At 39.8% G+C, this 21,768-nt stretch overlaps 1 protein-coding gene and 1 non-coding gene across 2 annotated transcripts in view; one reads left to right on the top strand and one right to left on the bottom strand.

Moving 5' to 3' along the window:
* Positions 1-2,221: 2,221 nt before the first annotated feature.
* The window catches only part of YES1 (YES proto-oncogene 1, Src family tyrosine kinase), a 71,382-nt gene continuing 51,835 nt past the window's right edge, over positions 2,222-21,768 (top strand). Inside the window, exon 1 of the mRNA XM_030336884.1 lies at positions 2,222-2,409. The gene's annotated coding sequence lies outside the window, so the exon portion shown is untranslated. The remainder of the gene's footprint in view (positions 2,410-21,768) is intronic.
* Positions 15,696-15,799, bottom strand: LOC115498921. Its single transcript, XR_003964026.1, has one exon. It is a non-coding gene; the product is annotated as a U6 spliceosomal RNA (small nuclear RNA).

Genomic DNA, 21,768 nt, shown 5'->3' with positions numbered 1-21,768 from the left:
ATTAACTTGAATAAATGATACATTTCACTTCTGTAGGGACTCAACATATGTCATTTCTTTTGTTTCAAGCATTCCCCTAACCTCCTCAACCAGCAGACTCTCCCAGGGATTCCAAGACCCTTATCACTCCTTAACACATACATACCAGACCTCTGTGCTGTGTGGGAGCGACAAAGGGTGCATATCATTTGTGTGTATCTTGAATGAACAGATTTGCACTTAAAAGCAATTTCTATTGTACCAAACTCATCAAGACTTTAGAGATTCTCTTTCTTACTTCTGTTGGTGGTAGTTGTGGTGGTTTTTGGTTGGTATTTTGTTGTTGGTTTGGTTTGTTGTTTTTTTTTAAATATTCTTGGAAATAAGTGAGTCATTGAGTCTAAGTAAGATTGAAGTCTCCAGGTTATTTACAGACTAAAACTTGATAATGTAGATTAACATTCCAAAAGAGAAAAGAGGGAATGAGGTAACAAAAAGAATCAAAATGAGGGTGAATAGAAGGAGACTCATTGATAAGTTAATATAACACCTAGGGGATTTTGACATCCTTTCCCACCTTTAAAACTCCTTACAGAGCATCTTCAAAGCCACCTCATCCCTTATACTGGGGAAAACTAGGATTTCAGAGTTCAGTTTTTGAGGCTGAACGTTTAGGACAACAAAAATATTATCTGTATTTAATCTAGAAGTTTAGATAAGTAACAGCTCAAAAATTTATTTTCTAGTTAAAAAAAAGCTGAATATAAATCTACATGAAAACGTTTAACCTCAAATACAGTGAAGAACAAATGAAGTGTTAGTAGCTAAATCAAATAAAGTACCATCCCATATTATGTATACCTTTTTGTTAATGTGAATGCCTATCCCTACCTTTGGCTCACTTAGTAAGCTGAAGAAAAAAGATTTTCAAACCTTTATATGCATTTCCTAAGTTACTAGAATACCAGAATACTGACACATATGATTGTACCATTTCGCATTTGTCAAAGATGATTCTGAATTTTGCTGAAAACCACAAAGGAAACCAACAGACCCACATTACTGTTCTGATATCCCCACCAAAGAGGAAACACAGAGAGGAAGTTAATCTACAAGTCTGATAGGGCATATGTGATTTTAGCAGAAGAGCCTCAAGATTCAGCCTATTCCAACACTGACTAACTCTTATCTTTATTCCCAACTCCTGGATCCTTTCCCTTCTTCAGCGACTGGCTACAAGGCATACAAGAAAGGTGCTTGTATTTGAAGAATTCTAGATCCACTATGCTCCACTTTCGGGGTCGCAGCCTCAGTTTCCACAGTTGTCAAACAGGATACTAATACCTATACCTCACTGGGAAGTTGCCGGGATCATATAAAAATACGTTGTCCCTAGATAAGCCAAGGTCACCATTCCTGGGAGAATCGCCAAAAGAACTCGGCTTCGGTTCCCCCTCCCGGCAAGGCTGGTTCGACCAACAGTCAACAGGAAGCTCCAGGGGTTGGGACAGGATCCCTGGCTCGGAAGGAGGCCAGACGCGAGCGTTTTTGGACGGCGATCAAGAGGAGGGTGATGAGAGCGTTAGAAACGCCCCCCCCCCCCCACCTCCGGCTCACGCGGATGGGCTGAGATTTTACTATCAGTGACAAAAGAGTGCGGAAGCACAGTACTAAAAAGCAAACAGTCAACCACAATAACTCAACCCTGCCCTCCCCACAAAAACAAACAAAGCCCCAAAGCCCTCGGCAGGACTAGAACGGGGCGAAGGGAACCGAGAAGGGCTGAGGGGGCGGAAGCTGTGCCCCTCACTCCAGCTCCCGGGGCAGGGGAGTGCGCGGCCGAAGGGTCCGCGGAAGGGGAGGGGGCGCTGTGGGCCCGCTCTTCGCGTGCAAGAAGCGCCTCCTCCTCACGCCCCCTCAGCCTGTGCCTCCTCGGGAATCCGCCCCGGACCCCGCCGCCATGTTGGGTCCGGAGGAGTGACTTGGACTAGCAGCCGACGGGGACTGCGGAGGGACGGCCCCGCATCCCGCGGAGCGCGCCGCGGCGCCGGAAGGCGGGAGGGCGCTCCAACTCGGGCGGGCGCGGCTCGAGATCCGGTGAGCAGGACGGCCGCGCGCGCAGGTAGCCGCAGCCCCCCGCCCTCGCCCCCGGCTCCGCCCCCGCCGAGGAGGGGCGGAGCCGGGAGCGAGGGCGGGCGCCGAGCTGAGTGGAGGTGGAGAGTGAGGCCGAGGGGTGGGGGAGCCCGGGAATTCCCTCCTCCTGAAGTAACTAGTGCGGGGCGGCTGTGCCGTCGTCGCTGCAGCGGGGCTCCCGGGACGCGGAGGTGGAGGAGGGAGAGGGCCCCGCGGGCCTCGCCTCCGCCCGCCGCCCTCTCCCCGCCACCCCGAGCTGCGGCAGCAGCGACTCATGCGAGCGCGGCTGGACGGCAGGTAAGGACCCGGCGGGGCCCCGCGGGCGGAGGCGGCCGACCCCGGCCCGGGCAGCGCTAGGCCCCGGCGCCCGCCAGCGCCCGAAGGCGCCCGCGCTCCCCGCCCCCGCAGGCTCCGAGTTGGGAAGTTGAGGAGAAACTTCTCCCCTCCCCCGGCTCACCCGGCGGGCGTGTCTCCTTCCCGGCGCTACCTGCCTGCCCCCTGACTCGGTCTCCGCCCCGTCCAGTCCTTCCCGGTCCCGCCCAAGTCCGACTTAAGGTCCTTGGGGCAGTAGGGAACCTCCCACTCCTGCCTGGGGGCTAGGTTAATTTTGGCTCTCCCTGCCGGAGTGAGGGAAGAGGAGGGCAGCGGCCCCTTTCGGTCCCAGAGCTTGAGGGTCTACATGTGGCTGACGCCGGGTGGCAACTGTGCCGGGAGAGCGGACGTGGGGGGTGGGGGGGGGGCGAGTGGGTGAGCCTCTCGCTTTACTTGGTTTGATTGAAAACCGCAACATGTTAAAGTTTTCCTTTGTTTTGGGTTGGGGGTTGGGAAGTATGCCATTCAGCATCCACTTTTACAGTATTGTGGCCCTCCGTCTCCCATTTGGTTCGGTTCTCTGTCCACATGCTACAGAAAATTTTGTTTTAAAGTGTGTTTTTCTTGGTAATTGCTTCCAGCTTTTGCTTCATTGGGCATGGGGCAGCGTTGTTTTAAGAAGCTCTTCGAAAACCAACTCCGATGTAGGGACTTCTTTAATTTTTGTTTTGCAGTGAGTGGAAAATCAAGTCCGATGTAGGGATTGCTTTAATTTGTGTTTTGTGGGGAGTAGAAAATCGAGTCCTCTGGAGGGACTGCTTTGATTTTTGTGTTGTAGTGAGTGGGACACAACGTAGTTCCGATTTGGTTCATTTATTTTCTGCGTAATTAATAGGCATGGCATAACATACGGTCTAACAGTTTGTAAATTATTAAAATAAAGATGAGAAGTCTAATGCAATCACAACTTTATGTTCATGCATTGGTGTGTTTCATGGTGTGCTTTCACGTACATGGCTTCACATGTACATGCATATGATTGTAGTATATGTGTGTCCTTGTAACTGTAGGAGTACAGTGCTAAAAATATCTCGATAATTCTGTATATATCTAAACCATCCTGTAAAAATTCTAAAGTTAAATTACACGTAAGGAAAATATTACTAAATGTGTACATGTGACTGTAGGCACTTACTGGCATAGCACCTGGTAAATCTATCTTAACTAGGGCAGTGGCACACAGTGGACAAAAAACATTTTGAATGGGCAGTTAAGGAAGGAGCATCTTGTAATAGAATGAGGACCTTTTGTGTATCCATATAGGATTTTCATATATTCTGTAAGAAAGTCGTATTTCACTAAGCCATCATATGTTTTGTTTTACTAATATGTGAGACCCCTGTGGTAGTTGACTTAAGGAAGTTTAGTTATTTTAAATTTTGGACATTACCTAAACCTCTGGAGATTTTGAATGCTGGTTGACAATTCATAGGGTCCTGAATTTGAAAAACAAAACAATTACCTTTGATCTGGATCTGAATATAAGACAGTTCAGATCCATGTTTTCAGAATAAAAGATAAAAGGACTCTTAAAATGTGTACTCTGCTGTAACTACCATCATGTTAAGCTACTATAATAGCTTTAATTTTGCAGTATGTTTTTGCTGACTTCATAAACCACAAAACTGACTCCTTTCTATTCAACCGAAAGTGAAATTACGGCTTTGACCTGTCTTCCTGGGATAGGTGGAATTTGTCTTACGGCTGAAGTATAATATTAATACATGACTTCAGGTTTTTTTTTTTTTTTTTTAATTCAGGAAATTCTCAAGCTGAAAATCAACATCCACGCAAATAAATCTCCTTCATGATATGTAATGCTAGAAGAACAAATATTCTAAAAGGATAGCAGTGGTCCAGTATAACTGAAATATTACCGACCCATGGTGTACGATTTGTTTATACAAAGTCCACATTTGCATCCTTTTAGGCAGTAAATAATTTGTTAATGTGAGTAATTTTATTCTATAAACATATTTAACTCTCAATTTAATGTTCACTGTAGGCATCATTTATTAGTTCCTATTAGCATTATATTAAAAAGAGATACAAACTTCCAGTTACAAAATAAGTCATGGGAATGTAAGGTGCAGCATAGAGAATATCGTCAGTAATATTGTAATAATTTTGTGTGATGACAAATGGTAACAACTTATGGAGGGGGGATTGTTTCATAATGTATAAAAATATCAAATCACTATTATGTACAATTGAAACTAGTAAGGATACTATATATCAGTTATGCTTCAATTTAAAAAAAGCCTACTACCAAAAAATTTGAAAGCAGTTATACTAAGCTTTGCTGTCTGGGAATGCAAACTTGGGAAATAAAACTATATTTAAAAAAAAAACAAAACCCTGCAAGGAAATGATTTCTATAAACGTAAAGAGAGGAGGGAGAATGTTGTGACTGGGACCCAGCTTCTGAAGTGGTGACAAAGTTTTAACCTTGTGGTGGTTGCAAGGGTGTTGGCCTTAGTCATTCACTTAGTTATTCACTAAGCCATACATTTCTTCTGTGCTTTTCTGTATCTGTTTTAGTTTACATAATTTTTTTTTTTTTTTTTAAGAAGCCTGTGTGTTGGGGCGCCTGGGTGGCGCAGTCGGTTAAGCGTCCGACTTCAGCCAGGTCACGATCTCGCGGTCTGTAAGTTCAAGCCCTGCGTCGGGCTCTGGGCTGATGGCTCAGAGCCTGGAGGCTGTTTCCGATTCTGTGTCTCCCTCTCTCTCTGCCCCTCCCCCGTTCATGCTCTGTCTCTCTCTGTCCCAAAATAAATAAACGTTGAAAAAAAAATTTTTTTAAAAAAAGAAGCCTGTGTGTTATGTACTATACAAGGTGCTTGGGTAAAGAACATTTAGTGGCTGACTTTAGAACATCTCCTGGGCTGCCCTTTGCAAACAAGATTAGCTTATTAAATCATAATTGTCATATTCCACCTAGTGTATGTAACTACTTGACATAAATAACTGTTAATTATGTTAATATTTTGAGGGAAGAAACCAGATTTTACTAATTTTAAATCCTCTTTAGCTTATATACGTGGTAAACAGTAGGTACTCAAATGTTTATTAAACTAATGGATACTATTATCAAATATATAATGTAACTTATTTGTCGTAAAGTTTTGTAAATGACAAAACTGTCACATCAAAGTAATGTCTTGACTTTTAATCATTTTCTGTTTTCTGTAATAGTAATTCCTTAGATCAGCAATTTATCCCTTAGTTTTGATATTCTTAAGGATGTCATGAAATTCTCAGCATAAACTAAGTTTTCGTTTACTTAAGCTTTATGAAGATGTGCCATATGGCACCTAACAGAAGAGTATGGTTTTTTTTCCTTTTTTTTCAGAAGAGTATGTTTTGCAAGAAAGCAAGTGACAGTATGGTGTTGGAGTTTCAGAAATGCTCAGAATGATTATATTATGCTACTTGCTTTATGTAATGGCTTGCTGTTTTAGTTGTTGATTTTGTTGCTTTGTGGTTTGCATTGTTATAATGTAGAATTAAAGAAGAGATCACATCTGCATCAGTTTCATATATCACAGGAACTTTCAGTCATGCTGTAAAGGTGATGTTTGTGGCACTGGCTTTGTTATATGAATATTTACAGGAAGTTTTAGTTAAGATCTTCCATTGTTCAGAGCTCTACATGGCTTAGGTCACCTTCAGTTCACACACATTTAAACAGATCTCTAATACAAATCCAGAGTTCTTCAGGGAAGTACAACAGCTTTTCTTTAAAGGAAATAACCTGCTCCTTTTAAAGTATCTTGGTAGCTTATTGGTTGTGTGTACAGCAGTTTGTGTGTGGCTATGGTAGGGTATGTATTACCGCTTTTCTTCCTCTCAGCTGCTCCAGCGCCACAATTAGGCTGAGTATTGCTCAGCTGCAGCTGCTGGGTGATTATGAACCATCCAGCTCCTGTCTAAACTCAGAGGCAGATTTAGCAAAAGGAGCTATAGTAACAGCAGAGGGTGAAAAAGAAGAGCCGGTGCTGCTGCCAGTATCATTTTAACATGTCTCTTTGCCAAGGAATCGTTGGCTGCAGCAGCACTACTGTTGTCTTGGAACTAGCAGACTTGATGGCAACATAGCCTGGTCTGGATTGAGTTCACCTGATGTTACTCTTTAAAATCTTGAAGCTCGTTCCAGGAAAGAGAGAATCCTGTAATTTCAAAGTACAGGATAGTACTGATGGACTGAATTACAAGCCTTAGTGCCCAGGATAGCAGTGCTCCTCAGTTTCCCTTGTTTGAGTGTGTATCTGTGACTGCAGGTTCCCTGGAGTTTGTAACATATACTCCATGCTACTTTAAACCGTGTCAGTTAGAAGTGCTGCTGCTATTACTGTTTGGGTGTTGACAGGAGAGTTTCTATGCACGTCTTTGGACATCCTGCTTTCTCCCAGGAAGTGGAAGACCTTCAAGAAGGATTATTTCTACAACTAGTTGCACATGGTATATCCCCTGTGTCCGGCTGAATTTTGCAAGACCCTAGCTTCTTTATTCTGTTGTTCTTTCCTTATTCCTGGGGTATAAAAAGATGGACATCAACAAACGCAGATATGTTATCAGCTATATATGGCAAGCCCCAGACTGGAAGATGCTATAGGCAAATTTTGCTGCTTCTGAAATGTTGCTCATTTTATAAACATGCTAAGCAGAGAGCAGCAGCATCTTGTCCTCTCTTTTACCATGACTGTCAGAAAAATTACAGAGACAATTTCTTTTGCTAATTCTAATTCTGGCTTTGGAACTTGGTGGTTGGGGGTTAGTTAATTTGGGATGGGTAATAGGGAGCATTGGGAGAATCAGCACTCAAAATTGTATCACCAGAAGGAAGGAAGAGTTAACCGAAGACTGTACTCTTGAAAGTGAACAAGTACACATTGTCGTTGTGGCATGTACTTAGCAAAACACTAGTGTATTGGCTCCTGTCTTTGTGCTCCCACAAAACTCCAATATGAAAGCACATTCTCCTTACGTTATAATTACTTCTTTCCATGACTATGATATATTTGACCTCATGTTCACAATGGCAAGGAACTGGTTTATATGAATCTTTGAGAACAGTTTCTAGTAGGATAAATGCTTAATACATTTTGAATTGTATGCAGAAATGTGGTTCTGTGTATATTTATGACTTTACACACATTTTTAAGATCTACCTCTACTAAAATTTTATAAAACTTAGTGTTTTTTCATGTGCTAATATTAAAACAAATGCTTTACATTTTTTCACTCAAAGTTTTGTTTTAGAAAATGATTTTATAACACAGTTTATAAATACTTTGAAAGGTGAATTTAAAGGTCAATTTGATATTTCTGATAAACTGGAGACTCTCTGTAGTTGAAGTTAAGCGAGTCTTTAATATGGTTTATTTTAAAGAAATGTTTTTTTACTGTATTAATGAGTATAGAAAGCCCAAGCTATCCACCAAAAAGAAAAGAAAAACCTAGATTTTTCTAAAATGCATTTGACGTCGTATCATGTTACTAGAGACAATATTATAATCATTTACGTACATATCTTCCAAGGACAAAAAGAAAAAATCTCCTGATTTTCTTGATGTAATGCATGTGAAAGAATGCAGTTTATAGGATTTGTCTGCTGCTATTGGGGGTGTGGGTGAAGACAGGAAGTACTGAGAGGAAAGGACTGACCACTAACACTTAAAGATTGTTGTGGTTTCAGTCTATGTTCCTACCAGTATTAAACTCTAGATTTTCTTTAATTATAGAGGCTAGTCACTTCTCTGATTTTTTAATATAGTTTACAGTTTCTTAGCATTAAGTAGAAATGGGAGTGGAGAAAGTTGGTGTCTTTTGCTACATAATTTAATACTTAACAGTTGTCCTGTGCCAAGTTTACTTATTTCTTACATTTGTTCTCAGGCAATTAGTATTTTACAGATAAGGGCATTTTAAAAATAAAAACTGTCACGGGGCTCCTGTGTGGTTCAGTTGGATAAGTGTCCAACTCTTGATTTCGGCTCAGGCCATGATCTCACAGTTCGTGAGCTTGAGCCCCACATCAGGCCCTGTGCTGAGCACGTATAGCCTGCTTGAGATTCTCTCTCCTTCTCTGCTTCTCCCCTGCTTGCGCATGCATATTCTCTGTTTCTCTCAATAAATAAATAAACATGAAAATAATAACTGTCAGGTATATGAAAAGGAGCAAAGAAGGCAACATGGTGTAGTAAGGAAAGGACTAAAAGGTAGAAGGCCATTTGGATTTTAATGCCACTTTTGATAATAAAGAGCTATTTGACCTTGGTCAGTTCAGTAAATTCCTTGCACCTCAGTTTCACCATCTGAAATAAGAGACAGTGGCCAGATGGTTTCTAATATTCTTTCAGCCTTATATAAATGTGTGGCTCTGTTACAGTTGAAGTTTTCCTATTGATAACATTTTAAGGAAATGTTTCAGAATCTAGAATTTGAAATAAAATTAGATAGCAGGTAAATAAAGGTTATAGTAAAAAACTGACCCATAGACTTGGCACTGGACTTTTCTCTAGGAAATGTAGTATTGTCTCATCAAGTGGCCATTTATTAAACCTGTGGTATAACAAATACTGTGCTGGTTTTGGTGGTATAGAAATGATTGTGGTGTGACTACTGCCTTTTAGGAATTCACAGTTGAATGGGACTGGCTATGATTATGAGACTGTTGTAAATTTTGTAGATTGGTAGTTCTTTTTAATGTGATAATCCAGTTTAACACTTCTCTGGTTTTTGATAATATTAGTGTGTGATACATCTGAAACTTTAATGGATCCATATGCAATGGATACTTTTAGCTTCAAGTAAACGGATTTAATTCTCTAGGCCAGAAGACTTGATTTGATTTTGTAGACAGTTTATTACAGATATGTGTGACAGATGCAGGTTCCACAACATTTATATAGAAGTTTTACTGTAAGAAGTCAGGTTTGAAAATAAGTCCTTTAAGCAACACTTCCGACTTATTTTGCAGTAAAATTAGAAAGATAAGAACTTTTATTCATTGAAGCACATAGATGTGATGTCAGTTAACAGATAATCATGACTATGATCACTATGATCATGACCACTAACATTAAAACATTTATTTCTTTTTTTAATTGACAAAAACATAGAGTAATTGTTCTGGATGTTTTCCTTTAACATGTTTAGTTACTAGTTAGAATAAAATAAGCATGGGTGTTAGGAAATGGTTAGCTTTTTAAGGTTTGCAACAAAGATCTTATAAAAAGGGGGAGGGAAGCCACCAAAATTATAAGTAGATTGTTCCCAAAGTTTGTCAGTTAGGTCTTTGAAAATCAAAATCTTTTCTCAGGAAACATTCTTTCTTGGAAGGTTAGCCTTTTTGGTTAGATTTCTAGGCAGACCATTAAGAGTGTATAAACATTTAACAGATAGAATAGTGTTTCATTGGTAAATGTATTCTGATTGATTTTCAGGTTTTGTTTGTTTTCTTAAATCTGAGCTCTTTGAACATATGAAATACTTGGCTTACTGAATGTTCTGATTATACAGGGAATGAACTCATTGTCTTGTGAGTTACCCTCCCTCCACACCTTCCCAGCCCTTCACCATTTAAAAATCACTGTTACGAGTTTCGAATTGGGATGCCAAGACCCTTCCAGGGAAGCCTTGCTCTTAAGCTGAATTTGAGTACAGGAATGTCCGTACTTTCTCCCACCTGCTTGCTCTAGGCACTCTAAGCCTGCCTAGTCTGTCCCTGTAGGACAGTGTGAAGAATGGGAAGGTTTCAAAAGATTGGAAATGAGAAACAAAAATGTGGAAACTAGAAAAGGGCTTGGGAAAACGAGGAGTGGATGTAATGTGGAAGTTTATAATTTCCTCTTTTTTGCCCTTTTTTCTGTTTCCCGCCCATTTACTCCTCATAGGCAATGTGTAAGGAAGGAAGAAAGCCTGTATTATGGCAGATGCTATTCTACATATGTAGTTCATATGCATTGTCACAGTTAAATATTTGAAATGCCTTTTCAAAATACACAAACATTGTGGATTAGATGGGTATTTATTACATGTGAAGAAACTGAGGATCAGAAACTATATGTGATTGGCTGAGGTCACAGGACTAGTGGTGACTAGAACTGAATTTATCTGACAATAAGCCTGTTTCCTATAAGACAGCTTCCTTAGGTATAAAGAGCAATTATGGAAGAAAGGGGAATTTATCTTTTTCCTTCTCCCTTAAACTGTACATTTGTATCGGGACTGAGAATTTTCAATCATGTATACTTTTCAATTGAAGTAGCTTTGTGGTACATATTTCATAATAGGAATCAAGGTCAGATATTATATGAGCTGGAAAAAAAGGGCTAATACACTAAACTATAGCAAGTGCTTTCCTTTTGTAGGTTTGGCTTTGTAATGGAAAACTGATACACTAATCCCAAAGCATTCTTTATCTTTTTATAACAAGATGTTCAACCCAGATTAACAAAGAAACAGTGTTTGGGTGTTTTTCCAGTGAAGCTTCTTTTTTTTTTTTAAATCTAAATTTAATTCATCAAAAGAACAATGCCAGCAAAAGATGGGTATTACACTAAAGTGTAGCAAACGCTTTCCTTTTGTAAGTTTGGGTTTATAAGGGGTATATGGAGTATATGTGTATATAGTCAGTTTCTCTTTCCTTGTCTCTCCTCCTCCCCTAAGTTTATGCTCAAATACGAGTTCTGACTCAAAACTGGCTCAAACTTCTATTGTGCGACATTGCTTTTATTTCTACTAATTAAATCACTTATTCTTAGATGAGTTGGTAGAAATAGATGGAAGGTCTGCATTGTCTGAATGGTTCTCCATCACATTTCAGATATTCTGCAGAAAGAGAGTACACTTTCTAATTTTCCCTGTCAATAAGATGGCAGTTTTCTACACCTTGGTACAGACTCAACAACCATTCAAAGCTTCACTTCCTTCTGAAGGAAACAGTGGGATTCTTCCATGCTGGCTTGTTCCTAGAAATGTTGTTATATGAATTCTTTACCTCTGGATCAAAAGTCTCATCTAACACTCCAAATGGAAATTCTGTTTGCTACTCATTTACCACAGTGTCAGATTCTATTGACAGATTTCCTTAACCACCTTAGAAGCCTTTTTTCTTTGGCTTCCTTTTATTTCTTCAGTTGTATGTAAGAATGTACCCTTTGTCCTCTTTAATAAGCTGGAGCATTGTTTTCTAATAGGAATGCTGGCTTGATTTTGTAGCATTATTATCCCACATAGAATATCTACAGTACAACTCCTTCACACATCACTTCAACAGTTCTATCATTGCCCGTGTTTATTAAGTCTACATAAGTGTGTTGGCAGATAGGCTTTAAACTGTAGTGCCAAGACTAAGTGATGGGAGTGAGTGGCTGCCACTAGAATATAAGCTCCATGGAGGTAGGGAGGAATCTTTGTTTTGGTACAGAGGTTATCCCAAGCATCTGGAACCTTAGTAGGCACTTATTAAATGTTTTAAAATGTATGACAGTGTAACAGTCTGCCAACAATGTTTGTTTACCATGGGCATGGGAAAAAGAAATGTCAACAAATAGCTTCTCACTGGAAACTCATACAGTAACCGCAGATGCTTCTTACTCCGGACTCCTTGGAGTGGCAGGCCTAAAGCTAGACTAGTGGCATCGGTGCTCTGGATGAATTCAGATAAACATTGTACTGGAGTCCGATGGAGAAGCAAGTATGATTTGGCAGTGAGTGGTAAATGTTAAAGACCAGTAAGAAAAATACATACAATAAAGGGATTCCTTTTTTTAATATCTTATATCTCTAACAACCATTCTTCTTAAAAACTCTGCCACACATCAGTTCCTCCTACATTATGTTGATATAAATGAGTCATATGCATGTATCTGGTTGTAAGTAGAGCTAAGAAAAATAGTCCTTGGCAGGGCTACCTTCTATTGACAACCTTAGAAGGGGAAAAGGAATTTTTGGTGGAAGGTAGTTGTCTCTGCCACAGCAGGGGAGAGAAAGTAACCTATTAGTTAAAAAGATTACATATCTGTATGGAAATACACTATTTGGTTATAGAAACATGGTTAGAATATTTGAAAGGTGTGGACAAAGATGATCTTTTTTGTTTGTTTGTTTTTAAGTTAGCTCTATGCCTAGCACCCTCATGACCCCAAGATCAAGAGTTGCATGTCTACTGGCTGAGCCAGCCAGCTAGGTGCCCCAAAATGGTATCTTCTTAATTTAAGGCAACAATGTTAGTACAGATACAAACTGGTTATGATGGAAAAAGTCAAATATCCCAGCACCTCTGGAAGCTTGTTTTTTATAAGCAGAGCATCTGGAAAAATGTAATTTCATGTTTTAGGTGGTAAAGGAAGATATAAAGATACTTGAACTTAATTAGGACCAATAGAAAAAAGTGATAGGCAAATTACAGAAAACATTTTTAGAGGTATAGGGACCATGTTGTCTTGGGTTTATATTGAAAGTAACAGGGAGGGGCGCCTGGGTGGCTCAGTCGGTTAAGCGTCCGACTTCAGCCAGGTCACGATCTCGCAGTCCGTGAGTTCGAGCCCCGCATCGGGCTCTGGGCTGATGGCTCAGAGCCTGGAGCCTGCTTCCGATTCTGTGTCTCCCTCTCTCTCTGCCCCTTCCCCATTCATGCTCTGTCTCTCTCTGTCTCAAAAATAAATAAACGTTAAAAAAAAAAATTAAAAAAAAAAAAAAAAGTAACAGGGAAAGTAATTCTGGACTTTAAGATGTATGCCCTAGACTTTAGGAAACATATTTGAGAACCAGTAAGAGTCTATGATTTCAGATTCTGATGGACAGTATACCACCTAAAGGAATGAAAAGTCTAAAAATGCCCTAAGCTTTTTATATGAAAAGCTTGGGAAGCACTCTGATTTGGGGTGCAGATGGGGGTCACAGGAGAATTGTGGATTGTGTCTGCATTTATGGAGTCCTTTTAGTGATTGAGAAAAGATAGTAATTAGCCATATCAGAGAATTTTGTGGGGATAGTGGCAGGTGGGAATGATGATGGAGCTAAAGCCCTCCCCCCCCCCATCTCACCTTGTTACTCCCCATCCCCATAGCCACTCTCTACTGGGTCTTGTTTGTTTGTTTGTTTGTTTGTTTGTTTGTTTGTTTGTTTTTAATGACTAGAACTTGAGCACCTGGGTGGCTCAGTCAGTTAACTATCCTACTTGGGCTCTGGTCATGAACTGAGTTTGAGCCCTGCATCAGGCTCCTCACTGGAGCTACCTTGCGGAGCTTTCTTGAGACTCTTTCTCCCCCTCTCCGTGCCCCTCCCCCTCAGATCAGAAGGAGGAACTCATAATAGAACTCAAGTAGAAGAGGGGGTCAAGAACCTCTTAGGATGTTGTTAGAGGATGAATAGGATTTTTAGAATGATTGATGCCTAGTAGAAAGAAAACTAATGACAACATAGATGATTCTTAGAAATAAATTCAAAGCTGGAAGTTAAAAGGGAAGCCACAGATCCAGGAAAGTTGAAATAATAGATAACAGGAAACATCTAGCATGTCTTCTTTTTATCTCCTGACTTCTGTAACAAGAAGATGCTCCTTAAGTTAGCAAAGCTAGAAAAGAGAGTAAGAAAGTAAGTAGATAATAGATGGTAAGAGGGCATCTAGCTTCAGTTGATTTCAAGTTTCTAGGTCCAGGAGAATTCTGTCTGAAGGTTCTGAAAGACATTTCTGATATTATCGGGGCCCCAGTTAATAGAGAAATCACAGAGACAGGGAGACATCTTGAAAAAGAAAATTGACTAAATGATGCCTTAAATAAGGTGAATTTTCATAAATGCAGACACTGAAAGTTGCTTTTGATGCCTGTTTAAAATTCTGTAACAGTTTATTAACGTTACCATTTATAAGTAATTGTAAGCTTATAAAGAAGAAGTGCTTTATTGAATTATTGAACCATCTTTGAGTTTGGGTAAATAAATGTATCTAGGTCATCTGTTAGTGGTACTTTACTGTGGGTGAGTGGGTGGACCTGATGAGCTTACTTTCTAGCAGTAAAGGTCAGTGATTCCTTTTCTACTGCCTTTTTTTGGGTCTGTTTTATGTTCCCTTTTCTGTAATTAAGTCTCTTTTTCTTTTCTCTCTCTTTCTTTCTTTTCTTTCTTTTTCTTTTTTTTTTTTTTTTTTTTTTTTTTTTTTTTGGTAATTAAGTCTTCTAATGGCATAATTGGCATTGCTGTTTATCTTTTTGATGATATTCAGAGCCAGGGATAGTAACGGGTTCAAAGCTCCTGTTATGTATTTCCAGATTTGTTGTTGCTGTTGTTAAGGTAGATTGAACTGGAATATATAAGTATGTTTGTTTATCTCACAGTATCTGCAAACCTTGTTTTATTTTTGTTAGTTATGTGTGTGAATGAAGATACCTTAAAATTATTGTAATTTGCTTTTTCAATTGAAAGTGTGCACTTTTCCATGTGGTAAACTGCTTGTTTATAACCTTTGACAATTTTGCTATTGGGTTGTCTTTTTCTTATAGATTTTTAGGTATTTTTATATTGTATGGATATTCTTTGTATCTATGTTGCAAACACTTTCTCCATATCTTTGCTTGTCTTTTCATCTAATATTTTTTCATTTTATCTTTAAAAAAGTATTAAAAATAACTTCCTTTTTATAACTTCTGGATTTTGTGTTTTAAGGATGCTTTCCACAGCTGATGATCATTTAAAAAATTCTGTCTGTAGGTTTTTGTCTTGTCCTAGATTGCAAGTATTTTAACTCTTGACTCTGGAACTCTGCAATTTATATATGTTGTGAGATAAGAATCCAATTCTCTCCCTCTTTTTTTTTTTTCCCCCTCAGGATGTAGCTCACCAGTGCTTTTTATTAAATCTATCCTTTTGCCATGGATTCAGAATGCTACCTTTAGAGCATTCACAAATTCATTTATTCAAAGGCCTGTTTCTGAGCTTTCCTTCTTTTCCAGATATTTGCTTGTTTATTCCTATGCTAGTACCACATGGCTTGATGATGAGGACCATGATAACAACAGCAAGAACAGCAGCTAGTTCAGTATTCGTTCAGTTGAGTATTGCCTGTGTTCCAGTCAAAATGATAAATATTTTATCATATTTTAACTAATTCATTTCTCACAAAACTCTATTTTTCTTTTGAAAATCTGGCTTAAATATTCTGACATGTAGCCATTTTATTTAATGAAATAATTTTCTTTCTTTTGTTAAATATGGAATACTTCACAAATTTGTATTTCATCCTTATCTGGGGGCTTTGCTAATCTTTGTATCTTTCCAATTTTAGTATATGTGCTGCCAAAGTGAACACTGAGTTAGTATTCTTAATATCTGTATTTTTACTGATGAAGATGTAGGCTGTGAAAAATTACATTTATTCACATACAAGCTAGAACTGTAATCAGCTCTCTAACTCCATAGCCTGTGCTGTTAACCATGAGGTTGGAATTTACTAGTAATTCCAAAAGTTTCTCAGCTAGTTTTATGCATATACTTGTCCTTATGAGCTTCACTGTGATTTTGATTTAGATAATGTTAATGATTTAGGTTTATTTAGGAAGAATGGACATCTTTTTTTTTTTTTTTAATTTTTTTTTTTCAACGTTTATTTATTTTTGGGACAGAGAGAGACAGAGCATGAACGGGGGAGGGGCAGAGAGAGAGGGAGACACAGAATCGGAAACAGGCTCCAGGCTCTGAGCCATCAGCCCAGAGCCCGACGCGGGGCTCGAACTCACGGACCGCGAGATCGCGACCTGGCTGAAGTCGGACGCTCAACCGACTGCGCCACCTAGGCGCCCCAATGGACATCTTTTAATAATGACTCTTACCATCTAAAAAGTTATATGATTCTGGGGTGTCTGGGTGGCTTAAGTGTTTACTCTTGATTTCATCTTAGGTCTTAATCTCAGGTGGTGGATTCAAGCCCTGTATTGAGCTCCACATTGGGCTCCATGCTGGGCATGGAGCCTACTTTAAAAAAAAAAAAAAAAAAAAAGTTATAGGTTTCCACTTAATGAGGTTCTTTATAGTCCAGGAGTTTTATTTTTGTAATATAGACTCAAAATGCTTTTCGATAAACTTACTTGTAGATGTTATTTTGTGTGTGGTTTGAAAAAAAACCTTGTTGGGGCATCTGGGTGGCTCAGTTGGTTCAGCATCTGACTTCGTCTCAGGTCATGATCTCCCAGTCCATGAGTTCGAGCCCTGCATCAGCCTCTGTGCTGACAGCTCAGAGCCTGGAGCCTGCTTCAGATTGTTTCCCTCTCTCTCAGCCCCTCCCCTGCTCATGCTCTGTCTCTCTCTCAAAAATAAATAAACATTAAAAAACCCCAAACACCTTGTTATTGGGAAATAATTTCAAAGTTACAGAAGAGTTGCTAGAACAGTACAAAGAACATCTAGGTCTCCCTCACCCAGATTTACCAATTGTTAACCTTTTGTTATGTTTGATTTTATTATTCCCACTCTGTGTATATGCCTGTGGGTATTCCCACTCTCCCTACTCCCCTATTTGAAAGTTAGTTGGAAAGATCATGTCTTATTTACCCTTAAGTACTTCAGTGTGTATTTTCTAAAAACAGGGACATTTTCTTATATAACCACAGTACAATTATTAAATTCAGAAATTTTAACATCACTATTAAACAGTTATCTAACACACAGTTGTAGGTTGAGTTGTGTTCTCCCAAAAGATAGTTTTAAGTCCTAACCCCCAGTACCTGTGAATGTGACCTTATCTGGATATAGGGTAGTTGTAGATATAATCAAGTTAAAATGAATTCATACCAAATTAGGATGGGCCCTAATCCAATATGACCAGTGTCCTTATAAGAAGAGGAAAATGCTATGTGACAACAGAAGCAGAGGTTGGAATGGTCCAGTCACAAGTCAAGGAACCTCAAGAATTGCCAGCAATAATCAGAAGCTAGGAGGAGGCAAGAAAAGATTCTGTCCAGAGTTTCAAAGGGAACATGGCCCTGCTAGTCCCTTGATGTATAGATATAGATATAGATATAGACATAGATATAGACATAGATATTTTTTTACAGCAGCCCTAAGAAACTAAACACAGTAGTCCATAATGGATAGTTTCCTAGTTGTCCTCGTAATTTCCTTATAACAAAAATCCAGAATCTAATCCCCTGCATTTAGTTGTCCTATCTTTTAGTCTTCTTTGATTTGTACGGTTCTTCAGCCTTGTCTTTCAGATGTTTGTATTTTTGAAAAGTCAGGCTACATGTTTTGTACAGTGTACCTTAGGATTTGTCAGATGTTTCTCATGATTAGATTCAGATTATGAATTTAGGGCAGGAATGCTATATAAAAGGGATTGTGGCCTTCCTAGTATAGCCCATCAAGAAGCACTCTGTTAGTCTGCCCCAGTATTGGCAGTATTAACCACTTAGGTAGGTGATATCTGTCAGGCTTCTTCACCATGAAGTTAGCATTTTTCTCTTTTAAATTAATAAGTAATGGGGGCGCCTGGGTGGCTCAGTCAGTTGAGCATCCGACTTCGGCTCAGGTCATGATCTCACAGATTGTGAGTTCAAGCCCTGTGTCGGGCTCTATGCTGACAGCTCAGAGCCTGGAGCCTGCTTCAGATTCTGTGTCTCCCTCTCTCTGCCTCTTCCCTGCTCATGCTGTCTCTGTCTCTCAAAAATGAATAAACATTAAAAAAATAAAAAATAAAAAAAAGAATTCCCAAGCTCAAATAAAGTACAACAGTACTGTAAACATTAAAAAAATGTTTAAAAAATTAATAAATAATATGTGGGGAAATAGTTTTACCTCAATCATCAGTGAGTTTTGCCTGAATTGATTACTGCAGCGTTGGTTGCAAAATAACTTTCCTAATTCTATAATTCCTTCTACATGTGTTAGTTAAGATTCTGAAAGAGAAAACCTTTCCTTCCTCATTTGTTTATTATTAGAATGATTTATATATTTTTTTAGTCAAAAGGTTATTAGTATCCTTATTTATTTTCAAATTTATTCTATTTTTGGCCAGCAAGATCTTCTATGTACTTTTTATATGTACTCTTTCTATGTACATCTTCTATGTACTTTTTATTTTTTTTAAACTTTTTATTTTTTTATTTTTTTTTTCAACGTTTATCCATTTTTGGGACAGAGAGAGACAGAGCATGAATGGGGGAGGGGCAGAGAGAGAGGGAGACACAGAATTGGAAACAGGCTCCAGGCTCTGAGCCATCAGCCCAGAGCCTGACGCGGGGCTCAAACTCACGGACTGCGAGATCGTGACCTGGCTGAAATCGGACGCTCAACCGACTGCGCCACCCAGGCGCCCCTTCTATGTACTTTTTATATATTCCCATGATTTTTTGAGTACTACTTTATTTTTTTAGTGTGAGATGCCCTAGGTTCATCTTGTACTTACGTTGCTGTAGCCAGTTATCCAAGGAGCATCGACTCCTTTTTTTTTTTTAATTTTTTAAATGTTTTATTTTTTATATTTGAGAGAGAGAGAGACAGAGCGCGAGCAGGGGAGGGGCAGAGAGAGATGGAGACAGAATCTGAAGCAGGCTCCAGGCTCCAAGCTGTCAGCACAGAGCCTGACATGGGGCTCGAACTCACAGACTGTGAGATCATGACCTGAGCTGACGTCGGACACTTAACCGACTGAGCCACCCAGGCGCGCCTCTTCACATTTTTTTTTTTAATAATTTTTTTTAACGTTTTATTTATTTTTGAGACAGAGAGAGAGAGAGAGAGAGAGAGCATGAACAGGGGAGGGTCAGAGAAAGAGGGAGACACAGAATCTGAAACAGGCTCCAGGCTCTGAGCTGTCAGCACAGAGCCCGACGTGGGGCTCGAACCCACAGGCCGCGAGATCATGACCTGAGCCGAAGCCGGACGCTTAACCAACTGAGCCACCCAGGCGCCCCACACATTTTTTAATACAATTAATTAATGGTATGAATAGACATGCTAGTAAAAAACTATTCTTACGTTCTGAGAATAAACTGCATCTTTTTTTTTAGTAGAGAAGCATAAACAATGGTTATGAGTACTATCCAGTATAGTAATGAAAAGAAAAAGAAAAAAAAAAGCGCTAAAGGAAAACTCTGTTTCCTCTGTACAGTACCCTGAGAATACTCTGGTCAACAGATGTGTGGGGATTTTCCCACACTAGTTAAGTTTTCAACACCAGCTGGGCGTTCTTCAGTTCAATTCTCACAGTTTACCTGGAGTTAGCTTTAGGTCCTAAAGATTAAGGGCTAAGTTTTTTAAGACTGTTCTCCCAGTCTTAACCTCAGGTGCCAGTTGCAAATAGTAGACCCTCACGTTACCCACAGTTTCTGTCCAACTGGGACAGTTTTGGAAGTTCTGGTAACTTCCCCCTCAGTTTGATAATTTGCTAGAATGGCTAATAAAACTTAGGAAAATAGTTCACTTGCTAGATTAATGGTTTATTATAAAAGAGTACAACTCAGGGATCCGCCAGGTGGAAGAGGTACATAAGGCAAAGTACGTGGAAAAGGGCATGGACTTCCAGGTAAGCCACCCTCCTGGCACCTCTACCCATGTTCACCAACCTGGAAGGTCTCTGAAGCTTTCTTTCTTTCTTTCTTTCTTTTTTTTTTTTTTAACTGTTTATTTTTTGAGAGACAGACAAAGTGCAAGCGGGGGAGGGGCAGAGAGAGAGGGAGACACAGAATCTAAAGCAGGCTCCAGGCTCTGAGTTGTCAGCACAGGATCTGACACAGGGCTTGAACTCATGAACCACGAGTTCATGACCTGAGCTGAAGTCAGACTTAACCAACTGAGCCACCCAGGCGCCCCTAAACCCTTTCAGTTAGGATTTTTATGGAGCCTTATTTGCATAGGCATAAATGGTTAAATCACTGACCTTTGGTTATTAGCTCAATGTCCAGCTTCTTTTCCCTTCCCTTAGGTGGGAGTGTGTGGTGGGCTTGAAAGTCCACTCATGGTTGGCCCCTCTACCCTCAGGGGCTTTCCAAAAATCACTACATTACTGTAAACTCAGGTGTGGTTCAAAGGGGCCTCTAATGAATAACAAAAGGTGTTCCTTTCTCCTTTATTGCTCTTACCAGTTAGGAAATTCTGAGGGTCTTCAGGAGTTCTGTGCTAGAGCTCCTTGGCCCTAGCATTCTTCTGGCATCTATTACTCTGTTAGGAGTGGTTGGGAAGGAGGTATTTTGATAACTCAGAATGTCTGTTGAAACAATACTAAAACCAAGAAAATTGAAATGTCTAAAAGACAAATGGCCAGAACTTCTCTCTTTGATGAATCTTTATATCAAAAGTTAGAAAAACTGAAAGACAAATTAGATATATTTTAAGATTAGAAAGTAGAAAAATATACATTATTATTTGCACTGCATTTTTGGAGTTGTCCTACACTCTAAATTTGAAAAACAAGAACAAAACTATACTTGGTGATCAAATATAGTGGGAGAGGAGAGGACACTGCTGCTGGTCCTTGGTGGTTATAGAATATTAGGGATTTTCAGTGCAGTTACTTCCCCAGGAAAACCAATTAGCTGGTGACTAAGTAATGCCAGTATTTGCTAGCAGTTCAAAAGAGGATTCTTGGGGGGGGGGGGAGGGGGGGAGAGATTTACCTGACTCAGAACCTCTTCACTAGATCTTGTCCTTGTTCCCCAACTTTTTGGCTCCGTAGAGACACCGGATCAACTCTGTCAGCGTTGGGCTATCAGCAAAAAATAAGCAGGAAGCTTTTTCCTGAATGCTTTTGAAGAGATTAAAGAGCATAGGACTAATTTATTCATGTAAGTGTCAGAAAATTTTGACACTTTTGTAATTGATTTTTGGAAAAGGTTTTAAGTATTTTCATGCTTATTGATTTGTTTAGGTCTCCTATCTTTTTAAATTTTAATTTTTTTTTTCAACGTTTATTTATTTTTGGGACAGAGAGAGACAGAGCATGAACGGGGGAGGGGCAGAGAGAGAGGGAGACACAGAATCGGAAACAGGCTCCAGGCTCTGAACCATCAGCCCAGAGCCTGTCGCGGGGCTCGAACTCCCGGACCGCGAGATCGTGACCTGGCTGAAGTCGGACGCTTAACCGACTGCGCCACCCAGGCGCCCCTCTTTTTAAATTAAAAAAAAAAATTTAATGTTTATTTTTCGAGAGAGAGATGGAGACAGAGAGACAGAGACTGAGCAGGGAAGGGGCAGAGAGAGAGGGAAACACAGAATCAGAAGCAGGCTCCAGGCTCTGAGCTGTCAGCACAGAGGCCGATGTGGGGCTCAAACCCTCAAACTGTGAGA

This window comes from Lynx canadensis, chromosome D3, assembly GCF_007474595.2.
Source record: "Lynx canadensis isolate LIC74 chromosome D3, mLynCan4.pri.v2, whole genome shotgun sequence".
Lineage (NCBI taxonomy): Eukaryota > Metazoa > Chordata > Mammalia > Carnivora > Felidae > Lynx > Lynx canadensis.
Note: the sequence above shows the minus strand (reverse complement) of the source record. Positions and strands in the feature narration are given on the sequence as shown.